Source organism: Dreissena polymorpha, chromosome 4, assembly GCF_020536995.1.
Source record: "Dreissena polymorpha isolate Duluth1 chromosome 4, UMN_Dpol_1.0, whole genome shotgun sequence".
Taxonomy (NCBI): Eukaryota; Metazoa; Mollusca; class Bivalvia; order Myida; family Dreissenidae; genus Dreissena; species Dreissena polymorpha.
In genome coordinates, this window is record NC_068358.1 from 30,198,265 (window position 1) to 30,223,783 (window position 25,519).

The 25,519-nt window shown below is 34.9% G+C and overlaps 2 protein-coding genes across 2 annotated transcripts in view; one reads left to right on the top strand and one right to left on the bottom strand.

The window, feature by feature from the left end:
• LOC127880267 (uncharacterized) overlaps nucleotides 1-25,519 on the bottom strand; it is a 536,299-nt gene that overhangs the window by 385,882 nt on the left and 124,898 nt on the right. The gene's annotated exons all lie outside the window — the stretch shown is intronic.
• The window catches only part of LOC127880274 (beta-1,4-galactosyltransferase 1-like), a 42,481-nt gene that overhangs the window by 361 nt on the left and 16,601 nt on the right, over nucleotides 1-25,519 (top strand). The window lies entirely within an intron of this gene.

Here is a 25,519-nt window from a genome sequence, read left to right on the forward strand (position 1 = left end):
TATGAATGCCGTTGCTTTCGATTATGTTACCACAAAATAATCTTTTAGGTCATCTGAGTTAAATATCGTAGTAGAAATTGTTGTATTACGTTATGGTGTAGGTATAAACAATGTTTGACTTCTAGCGATTGATTTGCCCGGACGTACTTGAGAATGTGTGCAAACAGATAATGACAAATAACTTTTATGGCCATTTGTTTAAAATGAGCATGTTGTTTAACTTTGTTGCGCACTCTTTCTGTCATATTTTTTGTTAAGTCATTTTCTATTGTCAGTTTTGTTGCATATGGATAATTGCCGATCATCGTTTATCAAACGATATAGTGGTAAAAAAATATGTTGTTGTGTTTCTACCGAATAAAGGAATATAGAGCATATGATTTATAAAAAAGTTTTGAAACTAATATCAATTATTCACATTCACGAATCAGAGAATTAAATCTGTGTAGCATATGTCAATCAGAGAAATATATCTGTGTAGCAATAACATACATATATGAGCCATGCTATGTGAAAAGAGGGTTTAATGCATGTGCGTCAAGTCTCGTCCAAGACAAGCCTGTGCAGTCCGCACATGCTAATCAGGGACGACACTTTCCACGTTTACGATAGTTTTCGATTTAAGAATGTCTCTTCTTAGCCTTAAATAAAGTTTAGGCGGAAAATGTCATCCATGATTAGCCTGTGCGGACTGCACAGGCTAATCTGGGTTGACACTTGACGCATTAAACCTCCTTTCAACAGAGTGAGGCTCATATATATTTCTCGGATGCTCGCCAATTTGTACAATCGTGCTTACATTAACAGTTTTTAACTAAAGAATTTAAGAATGTAAATAGCATTAACCCAACAACAAAAATAAAGATATGAATCAGAACAATGCATTTTCCGTATTTTTAGCTCACCTGATGGCTCAGGTGAGCTTTTGTGACCGGTCACTGTCCGTCGTCCGTCCGTCCGTCCGTTAAAATTTATTCGTAAACACTAGAGGCCACATTTATTATCCGATCTTCATGAAACTTAGTGAGAAGCTAAATCCCAATATAATCTCGGTCGACTTCCAAACTGGGTCGTACCGGGTCAAAAACAAGGTCACTAGGTCAAAAAAAGAGAAAAAACTTGTAAACACTGTAGAAGTGACATTTCATGCCCAATCTTCATGTAACTTTATCAAAATGAATGTCTTAATGATATGTTGGTTGAGTTCAAAACTGGTTCCGGTCCGTTGAAAAACATGACCGCCAGTGGGCGGGGCAGTTTTCCTTATTCGGCTATAGAGAAACCTTGTAAACACTCTGGAAGTCACAACGTTTGCCCAATCGTCATGAAAGTTGTTCAAAACATTGGTTTTATTGATTTCTCGGACGAGTTCGAAAATGGTCTAGATCGGTGAAAAAACATAGCCGCCAGTGGGCGGGGTATTTTTCTCTATGTATATAGTGAAAACATGTCAACACTCTAGAAGTCACATTTATGGCCCAATTATCATGAAATTTTGTCAAAACTTTTGTTTCTTAGATACGTGAGTTTAGTTTGAAAATGGTTCCGGTCCGTTGAAAAACATGGTTGCCAGGGGGACGGGACAGTTTTCCTTATATTTATTTAGTAAAAAGGCTTGTAAACAATAATGGATTAAGGTCATGTAACATGCGAGACAACTCTTCTAAATATTGCATTTAAGTTTACAGTAGTTACTCCCCTTTGATTATTAATGTTTTCATAATACATAGTAGTTGTGTATAATTTATGTGTTAATTGTTATTCGAGGTTGGATGTTTTTATGCCTCCTTTCGAAGAAAATGAGGCATATAGTAATCGGACTGTCCGTCTGTCTGTCTGTCTGTCCGTCTTTCCGTCACACTTTGCGTTTAGGTTTCGAAAAAGGCTCTTAACTTCTATGTCCCTTGAGATATAACCTTTATATTTGGTATGCATGTGTAAATGGACAAGGCCTTTCCATACGCACAAACTTTGTTACCCCTGTGACCTTGACCTTGAACTTAGGATCCGCGTTTAGGTTTCGAATCTGCGTTTAGGTTTCGAAATATGCTCATAACTTCTATGTCCCTTGAGATATAACCTTCATATTTGGTATGAATATGTTTATGGACAAGACCTTTCCAAACGCACAAATTTTTTTACCCCTGTGACCTTTACCTTGAAGTTAGGGTCTGCGTTAATGTTTCGAAAACTGTGTTAAGGTTTCAAAAAATGCTCATAACTTCTATGTCCCTTGAGATATAACCTTCATATTTGGTATGCATGTTTATATGGACAAGGCCTTTCCATACGCACAAAAATTTGACCCTGTGACCTTGACCTTGAACTTAGGGTCCGCGTTTATGTTTCGAAATCTGCGTTAAGGTTTCGAAAAATGCTATAACTTCTATCAAAGCATTTATAGTGGGCATATGTCATCCTCTGGTGACAGCTCTTGTTTTTAGCTCACCTGATTGCTCAGGTGAGCTTTTGTGACCGGTCTTTGTCCGTCGTCCGTCCGTCCATTTGTTCGTAAACACTCTAGAGGCCACATTTATTGTCCGATCTTCATGAAACTTGGTCAAAAGATTTGTCCCAATAATATCTCGATCGAGTTCGAAACTGGGTTATGCTGGGTCAAAAAGTAGATCACTAGGTCTAAAAAAGAAAAAGCTTGTAAACACTGTAGAAGTCACATTAAATGCCCAATCTTCAGGTAACTTTGTCTAAATGTCTGTCTTAATGATATGTTGGTTGAGTTCAAAAATAGTTCCGGACCGTTGAAAAACATGGCCGCCAGTGGGCGGGGCAGTTTTCTTTATATGGCTAAAGAGCAACCTTGTAAACATTCTTGAAGTCACAATTTTTGCCCAATCATCTTGAAAGTTAATCAAAACATAGGTTTCATTGATATGTCGGACAGGTTCTAAAATGGTCTAGATCGGTGAAAAAACATGGCCGCCAGTGGGCGGGGCATTTTTCTCTATATGTATATAGTGAAAAAATGTGAACACTCCAGAAGTCACATTTTTTGCCCAATTTTCATTAAATTTTGTCAGAACATTTGTTTCCTTGATACGAGTGTTGAGTTGGAAAATGGTTCCGGTCAGTTGAATAACATGGCTGCCGGCGGGGGGGGGGGCAGTCTCTCTAGAAGTCACATTTTTTGCCCAATCATCATGAAACTTGGTGAAAAGATTGGTTTTATATAAATATCTCAGATGAGTTTGCAAATGGTCCTGATGGGTCAATAAACATGACTGCCAGGGCGTGGGGCAGTTTTCATTATGTGACTATATGGAGAGAAACCTTGTGATCGAACACTATAGAAGTCACATATTTTGCCTAATCATCGTGAAACTTATTCAATACATTGGTTTTATTGATTTCTTGGACAAGTTGGAAAATGGCTAAGATTGGTGAAACACACTTTTTAGCTCACCTGATTGCTCCTGTGAGGTTTTAGGATTGGTATTTGTCCGCTGTCCATCCGTCCACATTTGGTTTGTAAACACTCTAGCATTCACATTTCTCAAGCATTCTTTATCAAAGTTGCTGATAGATCTCAGTCAAGTTAAATGATGAGCAAAATCACATAATAAATGCCATAAATAATGCCCTTAGATTGTCCAAATTTTAATTATATTATACAAAATCCTTGTAAGCAAAGTTTGATGTTTGGTAAGGGGGGTCAACTCAAAATATAGGTCACAATTTCAAATCGTACACAATTAAAAACACTGCCTACGCCAGAGTTTTGGTTCAATAATGATGAAACTTGACCAGGATGTTTGTCGTGTGAATATCTATGTCAAGTTTGACATAAGGTAAAGATTGAATGAGCCGACTCCTCTCAGGTGAGCCAACTAGGGCCATCTTGGCCCTCTTGTCAAGTATGTATTATCTAGTGACAGTGTTATATTCATGTCTCGTGTTGAAAACCAAAATAAACGCCCTTCTAACTAATTAAAAGCTTGTTAAGGTGCAGACTTGTATGGGCTAACTTATCTTGATTAATGCTGTTTAACAAATCGACACTTGGTTTCATGTTTCAATTCTTTTCAATGTGCGAAGTCATTAAGTACTATTGGAAATAAAAGTACTGAAAGTACTGGTTTGACGATGCTTTTGAAGAGGATGGTTATATAGAGGATATTTGTTGGATTCGGTGGAATATCGATTTTCCCAGAAAAGCAGCGAAAAATATCGATATTTTCACTGTTATTTTTCACTGTTTAAAACTGTTTAAAACAGTGAAATACCAGTTTATTTCACTGATATTTCTATATAAATCACCGGAAAGCATAAAATAAATAATCTTTAATCATCCATTTAAGTTCATCTACATCACCGGAATTGTGTAATTTTTATTGCTTGTCATTTATCCGCAGGTCAATAGTTAATGGTTGTGGTGCAATCGTTTTCGTTCTTGGACACTGCTATCCATTCAATGAGATTTATTTACCTAGATATCTCATATTTGAACTTACAATTCTTTTTGGAGTAATAGTCCAGACAACTGGATAAAACAGTAACAATATGCAAACCCATTATTTTTCAAGGAACATAATTGAGAACTCCTGTTCTAGCCCCCAATCACAGTATGTTGGGGTATACTAATAATTAAATTTTGTTTTTCTTCTCAAAAGATTGTCGTAGATTATAAGTTGAGGAATATACCATCCAAGACTACAACTTTTAGAAAGAGATTTTTTCATTTATTTTATTGATAAACTAGGTTTTGTAACAATCTATACTATACATAGATAGCTTTAACAACACAATGTGGCTCACCCGAAACTAATTGTTTCCTAGGGGTGTTAACTAATTTTTCATGAAGATCTAGAAAAAAAGGCATTGTGAGTATGAACAAACTATTTGCGTCTATCCGATCTAGTTGAGCCTTGTTACCGAGATCCTACTTTTATTTATTTGAACATTCTGATCAACTGCCATGAAGATCTGGTAAAAAAATGGAAGTGTTAACATAGATTTTAATGATTTTAGTTATTGATCAAATGCTTGGAAGCACATGACCCACTTTGAAACGTGACCTGTTAATCACTGAGACTAGACCTTGTGACCTAAATGTTGAATATGTTACTTTCAAGCTTGACTTTGAAATCATTTAAAATAATGTTCTAACCAATTTACAAGTGGATCAGAGAGAGAATGTGACCACTAAAGTATTTACAGACCTTTTTATATTTGACCTAGTGCCCTAATTTTTGATAGAATATGAAACCCAAAATGACATAGAGGTGACTAGTTTCATAAGAATCTGGCAAAGAGGTGACACCCAAATTTAAACATTGTTAAATGATATCTTATGTGTTCACAATAAACTTAATAAAATACAACAAAGAGTGATAACAAAAGCTCACCTTGTCACATTACAACAAATGAGCAAAATAAACAAAACTATGACATCATATAATTGCTCAGTTACTTCCAATAACAATAAAATGTGATTTGGTTTGTCGACCTAGTTTGGACCACATATGACCTACTTTCAAACTTAACCTAGAATTGACCGAGATGAGCATTTACCAATATAAGATAAACAAGGGCTGTTTGTAAAACATGCATGCCCCCATATGGGCTGTCAGTTGTAGTGGTAGCCATTGTGTGAATACATTTTTGTCACTGTGACCTTGATTTTTGACCTAGTGACCTGAAAATCAATAGGGATCATCTGACAGTCATGATTAATTTACCAATGAAGTTTCATGATCCTAGGCCTTACTATTCTTGAGTTATCATCAGGAAACCTTTTTACTGTTATTAGTCACTGTGACCTTGACCTTTGACCAAGTAACCTGAAAATCAATAAGGGTTATATACCAGTCATGATCAATGTACCTATGAAGTTTAATGATCCTAGGCGTAAGCATTTTTGAGTTATCATCCGGATACTATTTTACTGTTTTGAGTCACTTTGACCTTGGCCTTTGACCCAGTGACCTAAACATCAATAGGGGTAATCTGCAAGTCATGATCAATGTACCTATGAAGTTTCATGATCCTAGACGTAAGCATTCTTCAGTTATCATCCGGAAATCATTAAACTGTTTTGACTCACTGTGACCTTGACCTTTGACCTAATGACCTGAACATCAATAGTGGTCATATGCCAGTCATGATCAATGTACCTATGTAGTTTCATGATCCTAGGCCTAAGCATTCTAGCCACTGTGACCTTACCCTTTTATCAAGTGACCTGAAAATCAATATGATTCATCTGTCAGTCATGATCAATGTACCTATGAAGTTTCATGATCCTAGGCCTAAGCGTTTTTTAGTTATCATCCGGAAACCATCTGGTGGACTGACCGACTGACGAACTGACTGACATGTGCTAAACAATTTACCCCGAGCAAGCCACATAAGAAATGCAACATAACACATTATAAAAGTAAAAGACATCTGTGCAATGATATCTTTTCTTCGAATGGTAAGATGAACAAACAAGAGGGCCTGAAAGGCCCAAAGTCGTTCACCTGAGATAACAAAATATTATTGGGTCAAATATTGTGACCAAAAGTCATGAAGATCTGAAAATAATTGTGACCTCTCGAGTGTTAACAATGTTTTACTATAGCAATATAAGGAAAAATGCCCCAACCCCTGGCAGCCATGTTTTTCAACCAATTGTAACCATTTTCAAACTGATCTTATATATCATTGAGACTTATATTCTGGCCAAATTTTATGAAGATTGGAATATAAACGTGGCCTCCACAGAGTTAACAAGGCAAAGGTTGACGGCTTACGACGGCCATAAAGCGATCACAAAAGCTCACCATGAGCAGGTTGTGTGATAACACTCTATGCGTTCAAATTTTTCTCACAGGCTTTGCCATTGACCTTTATAGCATGGATGGCTTTGTTAGTATTTATTGCTATCATGTACCTGCAATATTGTGTGTATGTTTACAATACACAAAGCATATGACATAAATAGACTATTTGAGCTTAAAATAATGTGATTACTATAGCCAGTTCAATTAAGGACATTTTTGTTGTCCTGATTTCATGAAGACTTGAGATATTTATGCACATAGAGTTTCAAGATATGGGATTATCCACAAATAAAAAGTATTTTTGATCTATGTTGTGCAGGCTCTTTTTCCATGACTGTCAAAGTGAAATTTCCATGTGAAAAGGATTTCACTTTTTTCATTCAACCATTGTGTATAAAGAACGGTTCTGCATATAATTTGCCATTCTGATAGGAGATGACCAGGGTGACAGACAAAAGGGATATGCTTTTTAGATCTGGTAAGGACTCCATATAAAAGTGGTTATGTTTACAAATGTTTAATTACAACATGACCACGGACTCTAGATCTCCGTGACATGACTAAGGTTCTAAATTAATCTTGTATGAACATTTCGACTATATCTTTTTAAAACAATTAAAAAATAATATTTGATGTACAAATTTAATCTACCAATGTGTACAGATACTACTTAACATATATTTGACTGTATTGAATGTAGGAACTAGTTAAAATATCCATTAGAAAAAGAGATCAGGATATGCAATATTCATTGCCTGAAGCAAAGACCCTGGAGCTATGTTTATATATCTTTAAACACACTGATTAAAGAAGTAAAACAATACATTGATACAACAGAGGTAAAATCATCCCCTCTGAACAATATGATACATAATTATGTGTCATATCTTTTTATCTGGATCTGGATAGGTACACAGCAGGATGTTTAGGTGTGCGCGCTGCGGGAGAGATATAGGAGTAACTTATATTTTGGATTTAATTTTATTCACTGAAATTCATCACTGAAGTTACAGTATGATCTCATTTGATATAGATGTACATGATTGTATCAAGCAAAATATATAAAATAATTATCAGTATTAATTCACTGTCATGATTTCAGTATCATTAAAATGTTTTCAGTAAAGTATATCATTCATATGCATCAATTTTGTAAATATCAATATAAGTATACTACATGAAAACATCTTTGAAACAAGGGCTGTTTGTAAAACATGCATGCCCCCTAAATGGGCTGTTAGTTGTAGTGGCAGCCATTGTGTTAATACGTTTTTTGGCACTGAGACCTTGACCTTTGACCTAGTGACCTGGAAATCAATAGGGGTCATCTGCGAGTCATGATCAATGTACCTTTGAAGTTTCATGATCACAGGCGTAAGCATTCTTGAGTTATCATCCGGAAACCATTTTTCAAAGTTGAGTCACTGTGACCTTGACCTTTGACCTAGTGACCTGAAAATCATAATGGGTCATCTGCGAGTCATGATCAATGTACCTATGAAGTTTCATGATCATAGGCATAAACGTTGTTGAGATATCATACGGAAACCATTTTACTAATTCGGTTCACCGTGACCTTGACCTTTGACCTAGTGACCTGAAATTCAATAGGGTTCATCTGCGATTCATGATCAATGTATCTATGAAGTTTCATGATCCAAGGCATAAGCGTTCTTGAGTTATCATCCGGAAACCATTTAACTATTTCGGGTCACCGTGACCTTGAAATTTGACCTAGTGACCTCAAAAGGGGTCATCTGCGAGTCATGATCAATGTAGCTATGAAGTTTCATGATCCTACGCATTAGCGTTCTTGAGTTATCATCCGGAAACCATTTTACTATTTCGGGTCACCGTGACCTTGACCTCTGACCTAGTGACCTGAAAATCAATAGGGTTCATCTGCGAGTCATGATCAATGTACATATGAAGTTTCATGATCCTAGGCATAAGCGTTCTTGAGTTATCATCAGGAAACCATTTGACTATTTCGGGTCACCGTGACCTTGCTCTTTGACCTGGTGACCTCAAAATCAATATGGGTCATCTGCGAGTCGTGATCAATGTACCTATGAAGTTTTTTATGATCCTAGGCATAAGCATTATTGAGTTATCATCCGGAAACCATCTTGTGGACGGACATACGGACCGACATGTGCAAAACAATTTACCCTCTCTTCTTCTTCTTTTATGACTGCATAATAATACAGTAGCATGAACCAACAAGGGAGGCAACTTGTTATGTCACAATTTGGCAGTGTATAAATTGTGGTACTTAATTATCTCGCTAAACATGGGTCTAAATTACGTTTAAAAGCTATTTTCTGAAGTAAATATCGTAAATCAAAAAGTTTGTTATGTTTTTTTTGGCGGGCATAGACAGTGTTCCTGGCTGAAAACGATGCAATATTACTTTTAAATCATTCATGCAATAGTTTTTAGCAAGAAAGAGGTAGAATATTAGTGTAAAACATAAAATTTTTATTTAAACTTGTGTCTGATACAATTTAACGAGTGATGACGGAAATTACCGGTTGTACAGATGTATCGACAGACATATGCAAAACGAAAGAATATGTTGCATATTTCAAGCTTATCAGCCTTGAAATTACGTATTAATCAAATGAGAATCGAAATTATTAAAATATAAACCAGTAATGTTCATTGACACCAAAATCTTTGGGCACAACCATCATATTTTTGGAAACCGTAGCGTTTTGTTTTTCGGAAACCGACGATCGGTAATTTCCATAACCATATGGAAAATTTCATCACTGACAAGTTTCGTTTCTAATGTTTTTCTCAAATATTCTACCACAAAATTATTGTATACCATTACACAAATGAATGACAAGTAATAATTCCTTGATTTTGGGGAGGAACACTATCTATAAAAGCTTATAAAAACGCATTAAGGCTAAACTTAAGTGCATAAAATATTGACAAATAAATCATAATTCAAGTGTAGACAAGTGTTCGTTTTATCCGATATATTCATTCATCCACATTGCTCAGAGACTCAATTATATTGGAAATTATTACGAATATCTGATAAAACTTGCATTATTTATTTTTATCTTTAAACTTCCATTTCATAAATATTTTTTTTGATAAACGTCGTCAATTTTTAATTGTTTATAGATTTCTCTATACATGTAGTTTGGAAAAAATTTAGGCAAATATTTCTCATGTAAGATAAAATGCAAATAATAAATAAAATATTCCCTTTTAATCTGTATGTTTGTTTATTGGTCAATAACAATATCACTTTGAACATTGAATTATTTAAAAGTTATAACAAACATTAAATGTTTTCCGAACAAATGATTCATAACACATATAACAGATTGATAGGAAGATATGAACAAATCAAGGTTGCTAGGTTGCCCGCCTAGAATGGTCCTGTTAGTATGGAAGTACTTGATATATAAATGTATTAGCCTGTCGGTGTTGTAAAGACATAAAATATTTTATGAATATTTTATGAATGTCTCAAAGTGTAGAATTATTTTGCATTTAGTAAAAGAAAGGCAACATATAACCCTTAAGTGGCTGACAAGAACTTGTGGCTGAATATAACTAAAAAGAGGCATTGTGCTTCTTGAAAATAAAAGTTAACATGATTATATATGAATTTTCTGATCAAAAGTGTTATTTTTAGTGAATAGGGGAAATACATTTTCAAGAATAAACAATATAATTATAAATGTTTTGGCGAAGTGCATCATAGTATTATCATAGTACCAGTTTTGGTCTAAAAATCCAGTAACATTTTTTAAAGTTCATAACCCCTTGTTGCGAAAAAAATCATGAAAAATAGAATTTTCAGAGATACCTATTAAAATAAAATAAAAAATGCTTTATTAGACCCTAGATATTATTTTTGCAATCATTTTTTATCAATTACAAATGTTTTAAAAAATTATTGTTTCATGCTACTCTTGGTACCAGTTTTTTGTCAGAATATTAATTACATTTTTTTTTTAACTGCGTTACACCTTGTTGCCAAAAAATTAATAAAAAATATAATTTTCAAAGGTATCCTTTAAAACAAAAAGAAAATGCATTCTTAAACCTTAAATGTTATTCCTTCAAGCATTTGACATCAATTATTTATGTTTGAAAAAATCATTGGTTCATGCAAAATACTAATATAGCCATTATATGCATCTTTTAACGATTTAAAAATTGTAAAGCGTTGCAGCGCGAAACGATTGAATAATTTGGAGAGTTATGTTGTTGTTGTTTAATTGTGTGAAACTACGAAGATTGCTTATATTAGGTATAAAATACGTCAACCATTTAAACTTGGCAGAATAGTCGAGCAGGCTAATGCGTTTTAACTCCAGGACTAAGGGGGTCACTGGTTCGAGCCCTGCTGCGGACTACTTTTTTAAAGAATTTTATTCTAGATTTTAAACTGGAGCTTTTAAGATCCAATGTTTACATTTATCAATATAAAGCATTTAATGACTAACTTCAAAACATGTTAAAAATTTGTGAAAAGGCCCCTTTAACATAATATCTACTCCTATAAATATGAGGTCGATATAAATGGACTAAACGGTAATTTACGTCTAATTATTTGGACTATAATGATATCAACTGCATGTACTTAAATAGAAAGAAGACAGAATTCATACAAACCAGTAATTTGAGTAAAGAGTTTGTAATCAATGTTGTATTTCAGGACAGCTTGGTGATATGCAAATCCCATATGACATGTTGAAATCGGGTATCATAGCCATTCAATAAGTCGCAAAATGATCGAACAAAATTTATTAAGCAAAATGTGACTTAAATTGATAACTAAAAATACCAGTATCATCAGTATGCCAGTTTTGCCTTGTCAAGCTGTCGAGATCCAGAAAGTGCTTCATTCACATTGAATATATCCTTCGAATTCCATTTATTGATGCATTACTAAATCGCGAAACAAGCCGATTTAAGCTGTAAGAAAGTTTTGCCACGATTGTTATCAAGTCTTTCATGGGCGAAGCCATTGTTGTAGAAAGTTATCCATTCACATCGAATATATCCTTCAAATTCCATCCATTGTTGTCATTAACGAAGATTTAGTGAATAAATAATTCATATATCATAAATGACAGCTTCTAAATAGCGAAACAAGCCAATTTTTGCAGTAACTCGAGACTCTCATGGGGGCGGCCATTGTTTAGTGTTGAAACACGAACGACATGTTATCAATGAAAATCAACGAGGTCGAGGTATTTCGATTAGAAAAATCGAGTTATCTCAATCGGACTGGCTCGGTCTTTTACATAGGTCGCCAATATGGCGGCGGTCAATTCATCGATTCTGGAATTGTCTATATAACAGAGGTGTCGCAAAGGACGAACTATGTTTAAAAATGATCATCAGGGAACATAAAATGGTTTTCATGGCGTTCGTCGTCTTCATTGTTATTGTTTTTAGTTTGAGTCAAAGGAATGTGGATGTATATGTTTTTAATGCGTTCAAGACAAAAGCAACTAATACGGCGGAGTCTGGAAATTACCTCATCAGTGGAAAAGGTATCTTTATTAAACGGTTTATATTAAATAAAATGATACAGTATTATGATAACTTCCACTTAGCGGCTATTAACATTGTGCTTGTATATTTTGGAAGGCACGTATCGCCCCATACTAGTTTACTCGTTCGATTTAAAACATAACAAATAAAGAAAGCTTAAAAGTAAAATGGATTTATTTCCGAAATGGAAGAAAAATCAAGACATAAAGCTTTTCGGCAAACAATACGTCACAAAGTCAGACACTGCATTTTTATTATGAATGCCGTTGCTTTCGATTAAGTTACCAAAAACAATCTTTTAGGTCATCTAAGTAAAATTTCGTAGTATAAATTTTTGTATTACGTAATGGTGTAGGTATAAACAATGTTTGACATCTAGCGATTGATTTGCCCGGACGCATTTGAGAATGTGTGAAAACAGATAATGACAAATAACTTTTATGGCCATTTGTTTAATATGAGCTTATTGTTTAACTTTGTTGCGCACTCTTTCTGTCATATTTTTTGTTAAGTCATTTTCTATTGTCAGTTTTGTTGCATATGGGTAGTTGCCGATCATCGTTTATCAAACGATATAGTGGTGAAAAAATATGTTGCTGTGTTTCTACCGAATAAAGGAATATAAAGCATATGCTTTATATAAAAGTTTTGAATCTAATATCAATTGTTCACATTCACGAATCAAAGAATTAAATCTGTGTAGCATACGTCAATCAGAGAAATATATCTGTGTAGCAATAACATACATATATGAGCAATGCTCTGTGAAAAGAGGGTTTAATGCATGTGCGTCAAGTCTCGTTTCAGACAAGCCTGTGCAGTCCGCACATGCTTATCAGGGACGACACTTTCCACGTTTACGATAGTTTTAGATTTAAGAATGTCTCTTCTTAGCCTTAAATAAAGTTTAGGCGGAAAATGTCATCCATGATTAGCCTGTGCGGACTGCACAGGCTAATCTGGGTTGACACTTGACGCATTAAACCTCCTTTCAACAGAGCGAGGCTCATATATATTTCTCTGATACTCGCCAATTTGTACAATCTTGCTTAAATTAACCGTTAAGAATATAATTTCAAATTTAGTCGTACACAGCTTTCATACTTTAAAAATGTAAATAGCATTAACCCAACAACAAAAATATAGATATGAATCAAAATAATGCATTTTTCGTTTTTTTAGCTCACCTGATTGCTCAGGTGAGCTTTTGTGACCGGTCTTTGTCCGTTGTCCGTCCGTCCGTTAACATTTGTTCGTAAACACTAGAGACCACATTTATTATCCGATCTTCATGAAACTTAGTCAGAAGCTTCGTCCCAATGAAATCTCGGTCGAGTTCCAAACTGGGTCGTGCCTGATTAAAAACAAGGTCACTAGGTCAAAAAAAAGAGAAACAAATGTAGAAGTCACATTTCATGCCCAATCTTCATGTAACTTTGTCAAGATGTTTTTCTTAATGATATGCTGGTTGAGTTCAAAACTGGTTCCGGTCCGTTGAAAAACATGGCCGCCAGTGGGCGGGGCAGTTTTCCTAATTTGGCTAAAGAGAAACCTTGTAAACACTCTGGAAGTCACAATGTCTGCCCAATCATCATGAACGTTGGTCAAAACATTGATTTTATTGATTTCTCGGACGAGTTCGAAAATGGTCCAGATCGGTGAAAAAACATGGCCGCCAGTGGGCGGGGTATTTTTCTCTATGTATAAAGTAGAAAACATGTCAACACTCTAGAAGTCACATTTTTGGCCCAATTTTCATGAAATTTTGTTAGAACTTTTGTTTCCTAGTTACGTGAGTTTAGTTTGAAAATGGTTTCGGCCCGTTGAAAAACATGGTTGCCAGGAGGACGGGACAGTTTTCCTTATATTTATTGAGTAAAAAGGCTTGTAAACAATCATGAATTAAGGTCATGTAACAAGCGAGACAACTCTTCTAAATATTGCATTAAAGTTTACAGTAGTACCCCCCTTTGATTATTAATGTTTTCATAATAATACATAGAAGTTGTGTATAATTTACGTGTTAATTGTTATTCGAGGTTTGATGTTTTTATGCCTCCTTTCGAAGAAAAGGAGGCATATAGTGATCGGACTGTCCCTTGTCTGTCTGTCCGTTTTTCCGTCACACTTTGCGTTTAGGTTTCGAAAAATGCTCATAACTTCTATGTCCCTTGAGATATAACCTTCATATTTGGTATGCATGTGTATAAGGACAATGCTTTTCCATACGCACATGTTTTTGACCCCTGTGACCTTGACCTTAAACTTAGGGTCCGCGTTTAGGTTTGAAATCTGCGTTAAGGTTTCGAAAAATGCTCATAACTTCTATGTCCCTTGCGATATAGCCTTCATATGTGGTATGCATGTGTATAATGACAAGGCCTTTCCATTACGCACATTTTTTTTACCCCCGTGACCTTGACCTTGAACTTAGGGTCCGCGTTTAGGTTTCGAAATCTGTGTTTAGGTTTCGAAATATGCTCAAAACTTCTATGTCCCTTGAGATATAACCTTCATATTTGGTATGCATGTGTATATGGACAAGACCTTTCCATACGCACAAAAGTTTTACCCCTGCGACCTTTACCTTGAATTTAGGGTCCGCATTTAGGTTTCGAAATCTGCGTTTAGGTTTCGAAAAATGCTCATAACTTCTATGCCCCTTGAGATATAACCTTCATATTTGGTATGTAGGGCTGCAACGGGTACCCGAAATATCCGAGGATATCGGATCCAACTTAAGATTCGCGGGTACGTGTCCACCCCTGGAAATTTCGGTTCCGGATATTTATTTTCATAGTTGTATGTAACCTAGCGCTGTTTTTACAAGTATTTTATTTATACAGACTGGTTCTGTTTTAAAGATAAATCATACGTGTAATAGTCGATATTTATTGACGAGTGACAGTCAAATAGCAGATCCTTCGGTTTTTCTTGTATAAGATCACATAACCCCAAACCGGAAGTCCTGTTTTTAGGGTTACATGCAGTCAGTTTGATACTTAGCACACATTGTTGAGTGCATGCTGCCTAGGATTTGTAAAATACATTGCAAATGGTTAGTTTTGGTATCAACTTGAAGGTATATTTGTAAGCAATAAGAAAATAAGCCATTTGTGTGCTCTACTTTTTGTGTTGATGGTTCCCGGCTTTGAAAGTAGGTCATACTATTTGAGCCCAAAATGGTTGTCTACACAGCTGTCAAAACCGGTTTGCCTATTCTAAGGTAAATATTTTGAGTTAGCACACATAGAATTTAATGACATGCATTTTTTCATTATGCATTTATCTGTCAAATGATGTATGATGATATAGTGGGTATGCGCTTGATATTGGTAAAAATTGATATCGAACATGAACTATTTTATATGTAATATAGAAGGTAATTAATTGCGCATGCGTAACCTATAAGAGTGTAATTGGACATTCCGTAATGCGGCGACACGAATTACCGAAATCTACTCAAATATACCTAAATCTTCCCAAATCTACCTAAATTTTCCCAAATCTACCTAAATCTACATAAGTCTTTGTAAAAATCACTATCTTACATCATGTTTGTGTGATGGGCACTATTGTTTTGTTTTTGCTTCATCTTTACTCGAGACAATGTGTAATTTCCTAATCATGGATAGATTTTGCATCATTCGTTTACTACTTATTTAGGCAGGAAGAAAGTGAAACAATTACATATAAATCCATTAGAAAAAAACGATGAAAAGTTTCTTATTTATCTTCTTTTTTTCTCTTTTATGTCGTTGATGTTATGAAGGCCAATAAATATAGAATGTAGTTAAAGTTGGCTCCCATTAAACGAGCATGGTCGTTTGGTGGTTAAGAAAATGCGGATGCGTAGTAGTTGTTATGCTATGTATCTAAAGAGTATATAGAGATCATATAATTGTGCAAACCCAATTATATTATCCGAATCTTGGCTTCATTGGACTGCTTTTAGATTGATATTCGTTATATGCGTTAAATATAACTGTCGCACAGGCTAATCAGGGACGACACTTTCCGCTTTTATGACATTTTTTGTTAAAATGAAGTCCCTTCTTAGCAAAAATCAATTTTTGGCGGAAAGTGTCGTCCCTGATTAGCCTTAGTGAACTTAACAAGCTAATCTGGGACGACACTTTACGCACATGCATTATGCCCAGTTTTCTTAGAACACGACACAAATAATAGCCGTTGGTGAAATCGGTTGAATTTGCAGATTTCTGCATACAAAGATATATTTAAAATTGAACAATGTTTTATTTGTCTATGGTAAATTCCCTTATTGTACAAGAAAGTAAGTATGTTTATTGTAAACATAAGCCATATTAGAAGAATAGTCAAGCATGTTACGACGACCATGTATAATTTTTATGTTACATCTAGAACAACTAGAAGAATAGACGTCTTTGTAAGCACTCTCTTGCAGTTTGGAAGCACCAAGGATTCCGCTAAATGACGCAAATCCCGACATCATTATCAATTTATCCCTAGTCATTTTGATGAACTCATAGTTAAAATTTACACTTTATTTTATTGTGAATTCATTTGTAAATGAATTTGATAAAAAAAATACATGTCGCCATTTATAAGCGTGACACTTCGCGCGAAAATTACGTCATTAGAAAATGCATTGTGGGAATGTTTTGGTTAAGGTTATCGGTGGTTAAATTCCACTATGCGCGGTTAGGTTACTTTGCGGTATATCGTGTTTATACAATCGAGTTACCTTGAAGGTTACTATACCTGAATAACCGCAAACTTACCAAGGTTTGAATGTTACCGAGCGGTAACTTTAACCAGCGTTTATACAATCGGGTGCAGGTAAACAGTTTACCTGATACGTATTCCCGGTATTGCATGCTTCTGCATGTGAGTTCTGTTTACTAGCCACTGTAAAGGCCTGTAAATCAAGCATTACGGTACGAGCACAAACACAAAACATGTCTCGAAAACCGAAACTATGTTTTCATGCCATTGAATAGTAAATTATATTTAACCTTTCGATAAACACCCATTACGATAGATCCTTATATTAAAGTGATATTATGGGCATTTTTCACTGTTGAATTGAGGTGAAAAGAATTAACAGGTCAAAAGAGTATGTTAAAATGGGGTTACTGACCAATTATCTGCAACTCATCTTGCTACCAGTTGTTAATGAAAATATATTTTATATTCGATATTCTTAAGTGACTCACACAGTCCTGTAAGCCGAAATGATCCGTAAAACAAAATTGTGTCTTTGTGTCGTATGAACGAATCTGCACTAAAACTAAATTTAGGTTCACATCGTACATGCATGATCAGTTGTCAAACGAAATAACGGTTGATATTCAAATGCATTATTTTTCTCTTTCCGGGATATTGTTTTAGTATGTTGATGCTGCATTAACAAATATACGTGTATATGAAGTGAAAACACCAAAAAATAAACAACGGTTGCGATAGACACCTATGAACTGCTAGATGCCCATAATATCACTTTAACCTGCGGCATATCCCGGATCTCTTAGCTTTCTACAAATTATACAACACGATTATTTATTTATTTATATATATATTTATATATTATTTTTCGGGGATTAAATTTCAGGGACTAGTTGTATTTACACACGGACACATGCTGGTCGATGCAAATAGACTAAACCATATGCGATTGCATTCATGTTTATATGTCTTATATGATAAATGTTTGTGCCAAACTTAAAAATTGACCGATTGCTGAACATAATTTTGCGTTTTAATTGTGAATAAAGGTGAACTTGTTGCATCCTTTGACATACTTACGAATTGCAAATAAAAATGGAAGAACAATTTGCCGTTGAAATATTATAATATATTTGTGCAGTAAATACAACATATGTATTCAGATGAACATGTATAAGATTGCTCGCTCTCCTTAATCTGGCTTATAGTGTTGTCCCTACTTGAAAAGTATTTTGGAACTGTTTTGAGGAACAAGGTTTTATTTTCTTCTAGTAATATAATTATTGATGTTCGTGATTAACAATTAAAATTCAAACTACATACACACCTTTAATTATATCATACGAAGCGATGTTTATGCTTTCCAAACATGTACCTTTAATTATTAGCCGTTGCGTTACAATGCAATATTTAGGCGATGTTTTCACACTGTTTATGTTTCTGCGGGCGTTAAATTAAAGGGAACGTGCTCATTCTGAACACTACCATCTAAATAATGTACTTGGATGTGTTCTTCTTAACTATCTCATCGAGTAAAAAGTATGTAGTGTTAAATCGTAGCGCTAAACACGGCGAAGTTTTTCTGTTTACCACGCTTTATCGATATAAGATTTAGAGTTATGTTTTAGAGTTAGTACTTTAAATGCAATTCACAATGCATAGCCATGCAATACTTGCGAATTATCAACTTTCATGTTAGGCAGTAGGCTGCTCCTTATTGGCAAGTGTCCAAATCCAAATCTTACATGCTTCGCAACAGGTAAACAAAACCTATTCCGATACAGGTTACTCCCGTAGTCGTTAATACTTAAGAATTGTAATAAAATCACATGCTATAAATGGACAATAACTCGCTGACGTATTATCAATGACATGCATTTTAATTTAGAAACGTACTTCTATGGCAAGCGAAGTGCACATGAATGTCTTAAACCACGGTATAACAGTAAAAGAGACTATGAACCCGGGTTCAAATTGCCGTTTGCACATTACATTAATTCCTTAAACCCGGGTTCAAGACTTTGAACCGCGGTTCAAAGTTTGTCTAAAAATAGATACAAATCTGTTATCTGAGACAACCAATCAGCGAAGCATAAACCACAAATAGAAAAAATCTCGTGACTTCATTGGTCACCTCTTGACTATAGGGTTAAGAGACGTTGAACTTAATTTAAAAGATTCTGCATTTAAAACAAACACTTTCATTATTTCTTTATGATGCTTTTGAAAAAAATAGTTATGGCGTAATCGTGTGCACATTGCGATAATAAATATATTAAGTCATGTCTGAGTTAGTTTGAAATATCTCCGTTAAATAGATTTGGCCCTCTTGTCAAGTATGTATTATCTAGTGACAGTGTTATATTCATGTCTCGTGTTGAAAACCAAAATAAACGCCCTTCTAACTAATTTAAAGCTTGTTAAGGTGCAGACTTGTATGGGCTAACTTATCTTGATTAACGCTGTTAAACAAATCGACATTTGGTTTCATGTTTCAATTCTTTTCAATCCTACTGTTCGAAGAACTATTGGAAAAAAGCGGATGTACACTATGATTAAACTGTAACGTAATCAGCGGGTAACGTGATAGCCAATATGGCGGCAGTCAATTCATCGAGTCTGGGATTGTCTATATAACAGAGGTGTCGCAAAGGACGAACTATGTTTAAAAATGAACATCAGGGAACATAAAATGGTTTTCATGGCGTTCGTCGTCTTCATTGTTATTGTTTTTAGTTTTAGTCAAATGAATTTGGATGTATATGTTTTTAATGCGTTCAAGACAAAAGCAACTAATACGGCGGAGTCTGGAAATTACCTCATCAGTGGAAAAGGTACCTTTATTAAACAGTTTATATTAAATAAATTGATACAATATTACGATAGCTTCCACTAAGCGGCTATTAACATTGTGCTTGTATATTTTGGAAGGCACGCCCCTGCGATAGTTTAATGAGTTATTCATAATTTAAACATATTTTATTTCCAAAATAGTTACAAGACTACAGAACATACATAGACATACAACTGTTTTGAAAAAAAGGGTAGGACCTAAAGTTCTAACAACATTATTGGTGGTCTTTCCCTGTTTTGTTATTTACATTGCATATATTCGTGACGATAGCGTGATTTTGTAAAGCTATATGTTACATGGTCAAGATAACATTTGTATTAAGAAAGCAAAATACAAGTGCGCAAATAAAATACGAAACAAAATCATGGTTTGTAAAGAATTGGAAATAAAACATACAGTACAACCTTGAGATAGTGAAGTCCTGTCCAGGAGAATAAACATAACAATGTGCTACAACAAAATTATGAAAAACGCTTTGTCGTCTTAATAAATATCTGAACATTTTTAAATATGAAGCAGTTGGTGTTATTATCTACCATGTCATTAGTAAAAAGCATTGTATTGCAATTTATTTGTTCAATTGCGTGTAGGGTTTCAAAAAGAGTAGTTCGTTGTTCAGAAAAGTGTGGACTAGTAAAAAAGAAATGATACACTGATTCAACTTCTCCACATACGCATAAAGGTGAAGGTTCTAAGTGATTGATGAACAATTGCAATTTCAAATCGCTACAGTTATTCCTTAGTCGAGCATGTAAAATGGACGATTTTCTATCACCAACATGAAAATATAAAGGAGTTTCGACATTTGGGAGAAATAATTATTTCAATTTAATTTTGAATCTTGATAGAGAATCTAACAGTCTTATGTCGCGATGTCTTATGTCGCGAGGTAAGTTGTTCCATAGGTCGATAGCCGACGGGAGAAATGAACGTGAGTAAAGTTCCGTCCTTCTAATAACGATTCCTTGAAGCTTTTAAATAAGTGTAGGTTCTTGAATGTTCAGAAGGTAAATGTTGGCGACATTTGATGTTCATATGACCAGGACATTAACCCAGAAACTTGATTATTGTTCACTCGTAACAATGGAAATGACGTTGATTTCTGAAGTTAACTTCAAACCTAGTTAACTCGTTCATTTTCATCAAAACTTCATCTCATCAATCTGATTATTTTTATTAAACTATTTGAAAACCCAGGCTAAGTCGTTCTGCGGACCACATGCCATTATTTGTTTCCTAAATGTTACCATTGAACTTGAGTTCTGAGATGGACCTAGTAACCAGGTTGTTGCCCGCGACATTTCTCCGTATCATGATTGCCACATCGGCTAGGTATATGAATACCCACACATGCTGCATAATGTTATGGTCCGGACAAATAATATATTTGTGTTTACATTTTACTTTTTACATGAAATTGTGACCTAACAATAAAACTTGGCTGTATGGGCGACACTCCGTCTCATCATACTGAGCATGCTGATCATTACTGGAGAGTTTTATGTACAACTTCGTATAAGCTTAGGTTTAAATGCTATCTTATGGTTTTTATTTGCAATTCCCCTGTAATCTTTAACTGTGACTGGTTTAATTATATTGTTTCCTCTTGAGTAGCCAGCATAATAACTTGGATGATTGTAGGTCAAAAATAAATCGAAAACATACAACTTTGTGTAAAAATATGACAGAAAATAATACTATAAAATGTACAAAAAACTGTAATTCCGTCTCTTAGATCAGTGTTGTTTGTTGCTAAGTAGTTGCAAAACAAATAAATATAACTCAATTAAAAAAATAATGAAATAGTGGAATAAACATTATTTTGAGTTAATGTATTTGCCCGGTATCGAATGTCTTTACCGAAATGTATTTTACGCGTCTTGCCAGGTTTTGCGCTAACAGACTAGAGTTTTATTATTAAACAGTAAACAGTAACTTCTCTAAAATACAAATTTTAAATAAATGTTTCATTCATAATAAGCTTTATAAACGGTTATATCGTAAACAAATAATACATGTGCAATTTTGCATGTTAATATGCCATCACTATTGAAATGACCTGCACGGCGCCTTGAGATCTACTCAACACCTGTGTGTCATTAAAAGCAAACATTAGATATATAATCCACCAAAAACTGGTATGGGAAAGTACGGTTCATCATAAATATTTACATGCTCATCATATGTGCATTGTTATTAAAAAATAAGTATTTTTAACCTGTCTTTGGCATTTGACTAATTTCAATTTAATACTGAATATACATCCTCATTGGTCACCAAAGTGCTAAATAAAAACAGGGTTGTCAATCGTATTACACACATTTACATTTCAGCAAAGAAATTTAGACATGCCTGGTATTGAAGCATGAAATTTGAGTAGAACGCACCTAAACAAATGGTTTAAATACAATCTGGAGACGCATACACCTGCAGCCAATTGTATAAACAGTGGTTTAAACGGAAGGAAATCCCCGAACCCGGAAGAAGTCATTAGTCGCTCGTCGTCGGTCTTCGTCGCTGGTTGGAAATTTAATGAAACGATCCTTCAGTCCGAAAATAGCGTCAACGACAGTGGTAACAACCCGACAAGCAGTTGCTATGTCGACGCCGAAGGTGTCACCGATAACCTGAAAAAAAATCCCAGTAGCCACGAATCGTAGAGTTATTAGTAACTGCTGTCGCGTTGACAAAGACCTGTTTCGTCGCGTAAGTCGTCGTAAAATAGGGTCCAAGAGGTTGACAAGTATGTCTAAGCTCTGGGCAGAAAACCTATACCTTCGGCGCAGTTCGTCGTCATCAAGTCCATTCGTTTGAAAGTCAATTCGTCGAAATCGTCGCTGTCGTCTGTGTCTAAAATAAAGTACGTCCGCCATGTTGGTCAGTAGTCCGTGTGGTAACCAGCGTCTAACCAGCTCTTAGAGGTGGGTTACAAATCACCGCGGTAATGAAGCGGATACTGGCAACGTCGTTTTTATTCACAGCGGTTACTGCGATCTTGCGGTTACCTTGTGGTTAAATTGTTTATACAATCGGCTGCTGAAAGGCAGGTGCGTACAACACGCTCTTTTTTTGCGTGATAAGTTTATTTTATGCTTCACATACCACCATAAGAATGGTACCAACTATCGAAACTTAATCCCTGTCTGTAACAACAAAGGTGCTCGTTCGTTGCTTTATTAATGTGTGTATTGTCACGAATTGATTTCCACGAGAAAGGAAGGTCCTTTCAATATATGGTTTATGCTGGATATTGATTATTCAATTGATGAATGCGATGAATAGAATAAATTGTTAATTAATACTTATAAATAATTACTCGTTTAAGGTCGATTGAAGGAATCAAGGTGATCTGTTGATATAAATATATATGTCCAGCGCTCAGCATCGTGCTTCGCAAACGTTAAGCTTGTTACCACTCTAGAGCCCACATGTGCTTGTGAAACTTGTGTTTGAATCTGAGTCATGTTGAGTAACAAAATCAGTTCGCAAGGTCAAATCTGAAACAGGCCTATTTACCCAAACACTCAATCCTAAATACCACACACGTTGTATATATTTTTTTGTAATTTGTTTATCGTGTACGACTAAAAATGTGCCCTCCATCTGTTATGTATGATTGTCAGTTCGTCCATTATGCAGGTTACATAAATACGTATTCAAGTCACTTTGTTGAAACTTGGTATACATCGTAAAATTACTCGTCTTTGATTTTTACCGATGGTTGAGGTAAAATTCACAGTAAATAATACAAAAGCATAACTGAGTTAATGCCAACAGCTTAAAAACGTGCATTACATAGTGTCATGCAACTTGGCGCTTTGGGCTATTTATTTCAATCGTATTTTTTTTACTTTCGACTCAATGGTAACACCAATAATCACGTATGACTGCAAAGTCTGTGTAATTTACGATATTCCCGAGGTTGATGAATTTCACTTTAGATTGTGCAAGCAAACACTTGGGGTTTGCTAACAAACATGCCCTATGTTGATATATATAGCACTTAAAATCCAGCTAGCCAATACTTGAGATTCGTCACAAACATTAATTGCTGCTTTACTAGGTGAACTTGGTCGCTTCCCATTTACTGTAATTTGTAAAGAACGACCCCTAAATTATTAGTGTAAAATAAAAAGTAAAACTTCTATAAATATCAAATTTAATACATTAACTATTGATTATGCTTGTATACATTTTGATTGCGATTGTGTTGTCCAAATGCTGTCAAAACAACACGTTATTCATTTGTTTTCCGTAAAATGTGGCTGCACCAGTTCTCACAAAATCAATTACATTTTTATGCTAAACAAAGATGCCGTGACTTCGTTTGAATGTATACGGTCTCAAAGAAAGCATAAATATTATATTACATTTAAACGAGAATTTTGTTTTGAAACCTACTTGAATTGTTTAGATAATGAAAATTATAGAGTTGAATTGTGCAGCTCCCGAGTGTGTTCACTCAACAATAGAAAAAAGTTAGATTTAATAATATTAACGTAAATGGTCGTAAGTGTTAAGTATGTACGACTGTGAATTTCATTTTCTATGCATATATTTAAAGATAATTGAGAACAATACGACACAAGAATGTCATTTAATACCTTGAATTATTTGGGGAAAAAGTATGGCATCTAAGTATGTAAAACCTATCTGTTAAGTGGCGAAATGCATCTATTTTAAATCCAAAAGCGAAAAGATTGTATTGCTTCTTCTGTTGCTTGCTAGTTGTGAAAATTCCGTCACATACTTTGCAATTGTTTTTTTTTTTTATCTGTTGAAGTATTTTTGTTGCAATAATGTAATCTATCGACGTTATTGAAATACTATGGTTTACTTTCCTATGCTTGTTGAAACATAATAAGAATTGCTTACAGCCATTCTGTGTTTGGCCGAACTTCATCTCACTGCGTATATGTCTTTATGAAATGATTGTATTTTGCCAAAAGCATTTATTGCTGATTATGCGTATCAATAACCCGTAATAAACCAGGTAAATAAATAGGTACTGGTTTATTGTTTTATTACCGTGTCTATTGACACGTTGTTCATTCCCGTCGATGGTGTGGCATGGTGATCTTAGTACGCGCCACCGCCACTTGGAAGTAGGAGACACGCACAAATTAACCCATTTATGCCTAGTGGACTCTCCCATCCTTCTAAATTGGATCAATTTGTTACCAAAATTAGGGATGTCTAGTATATTTATTTCTATATTTAGAATATTTCTTTCCGAAATTCCTTTCAGCAAACAGTGTAGACTCTGATGAGACGCCGCATCATGCGGCGTCTCATCTGGGTCTACGCTGTTTGCAAAGGCCTATTTCTAGACGCTAGGCATAAATGGGTTAAAATCGTACGATGTATTCCATTAAAACAAATAATTGAGAAAGCACTTCAGGTTATTCTTTCCAAATATATAACGGTTAGTTGATCGTTTCACTACGTTTATCGGTTAGAAGAAAATCTGTTAACATGTCTTCATTCTCCCCTCCCCAACTCCTGCCTTCCACCGCCCCACCACCCCCAGAACAAACAATAATCTTAATATTCTTTGAAGTTGATATAATTACATCTCATCTTTAACCAGCAGTTGATGAAACTTGAACTGAATGACAATCGGGGGTATATCTACAAAAAG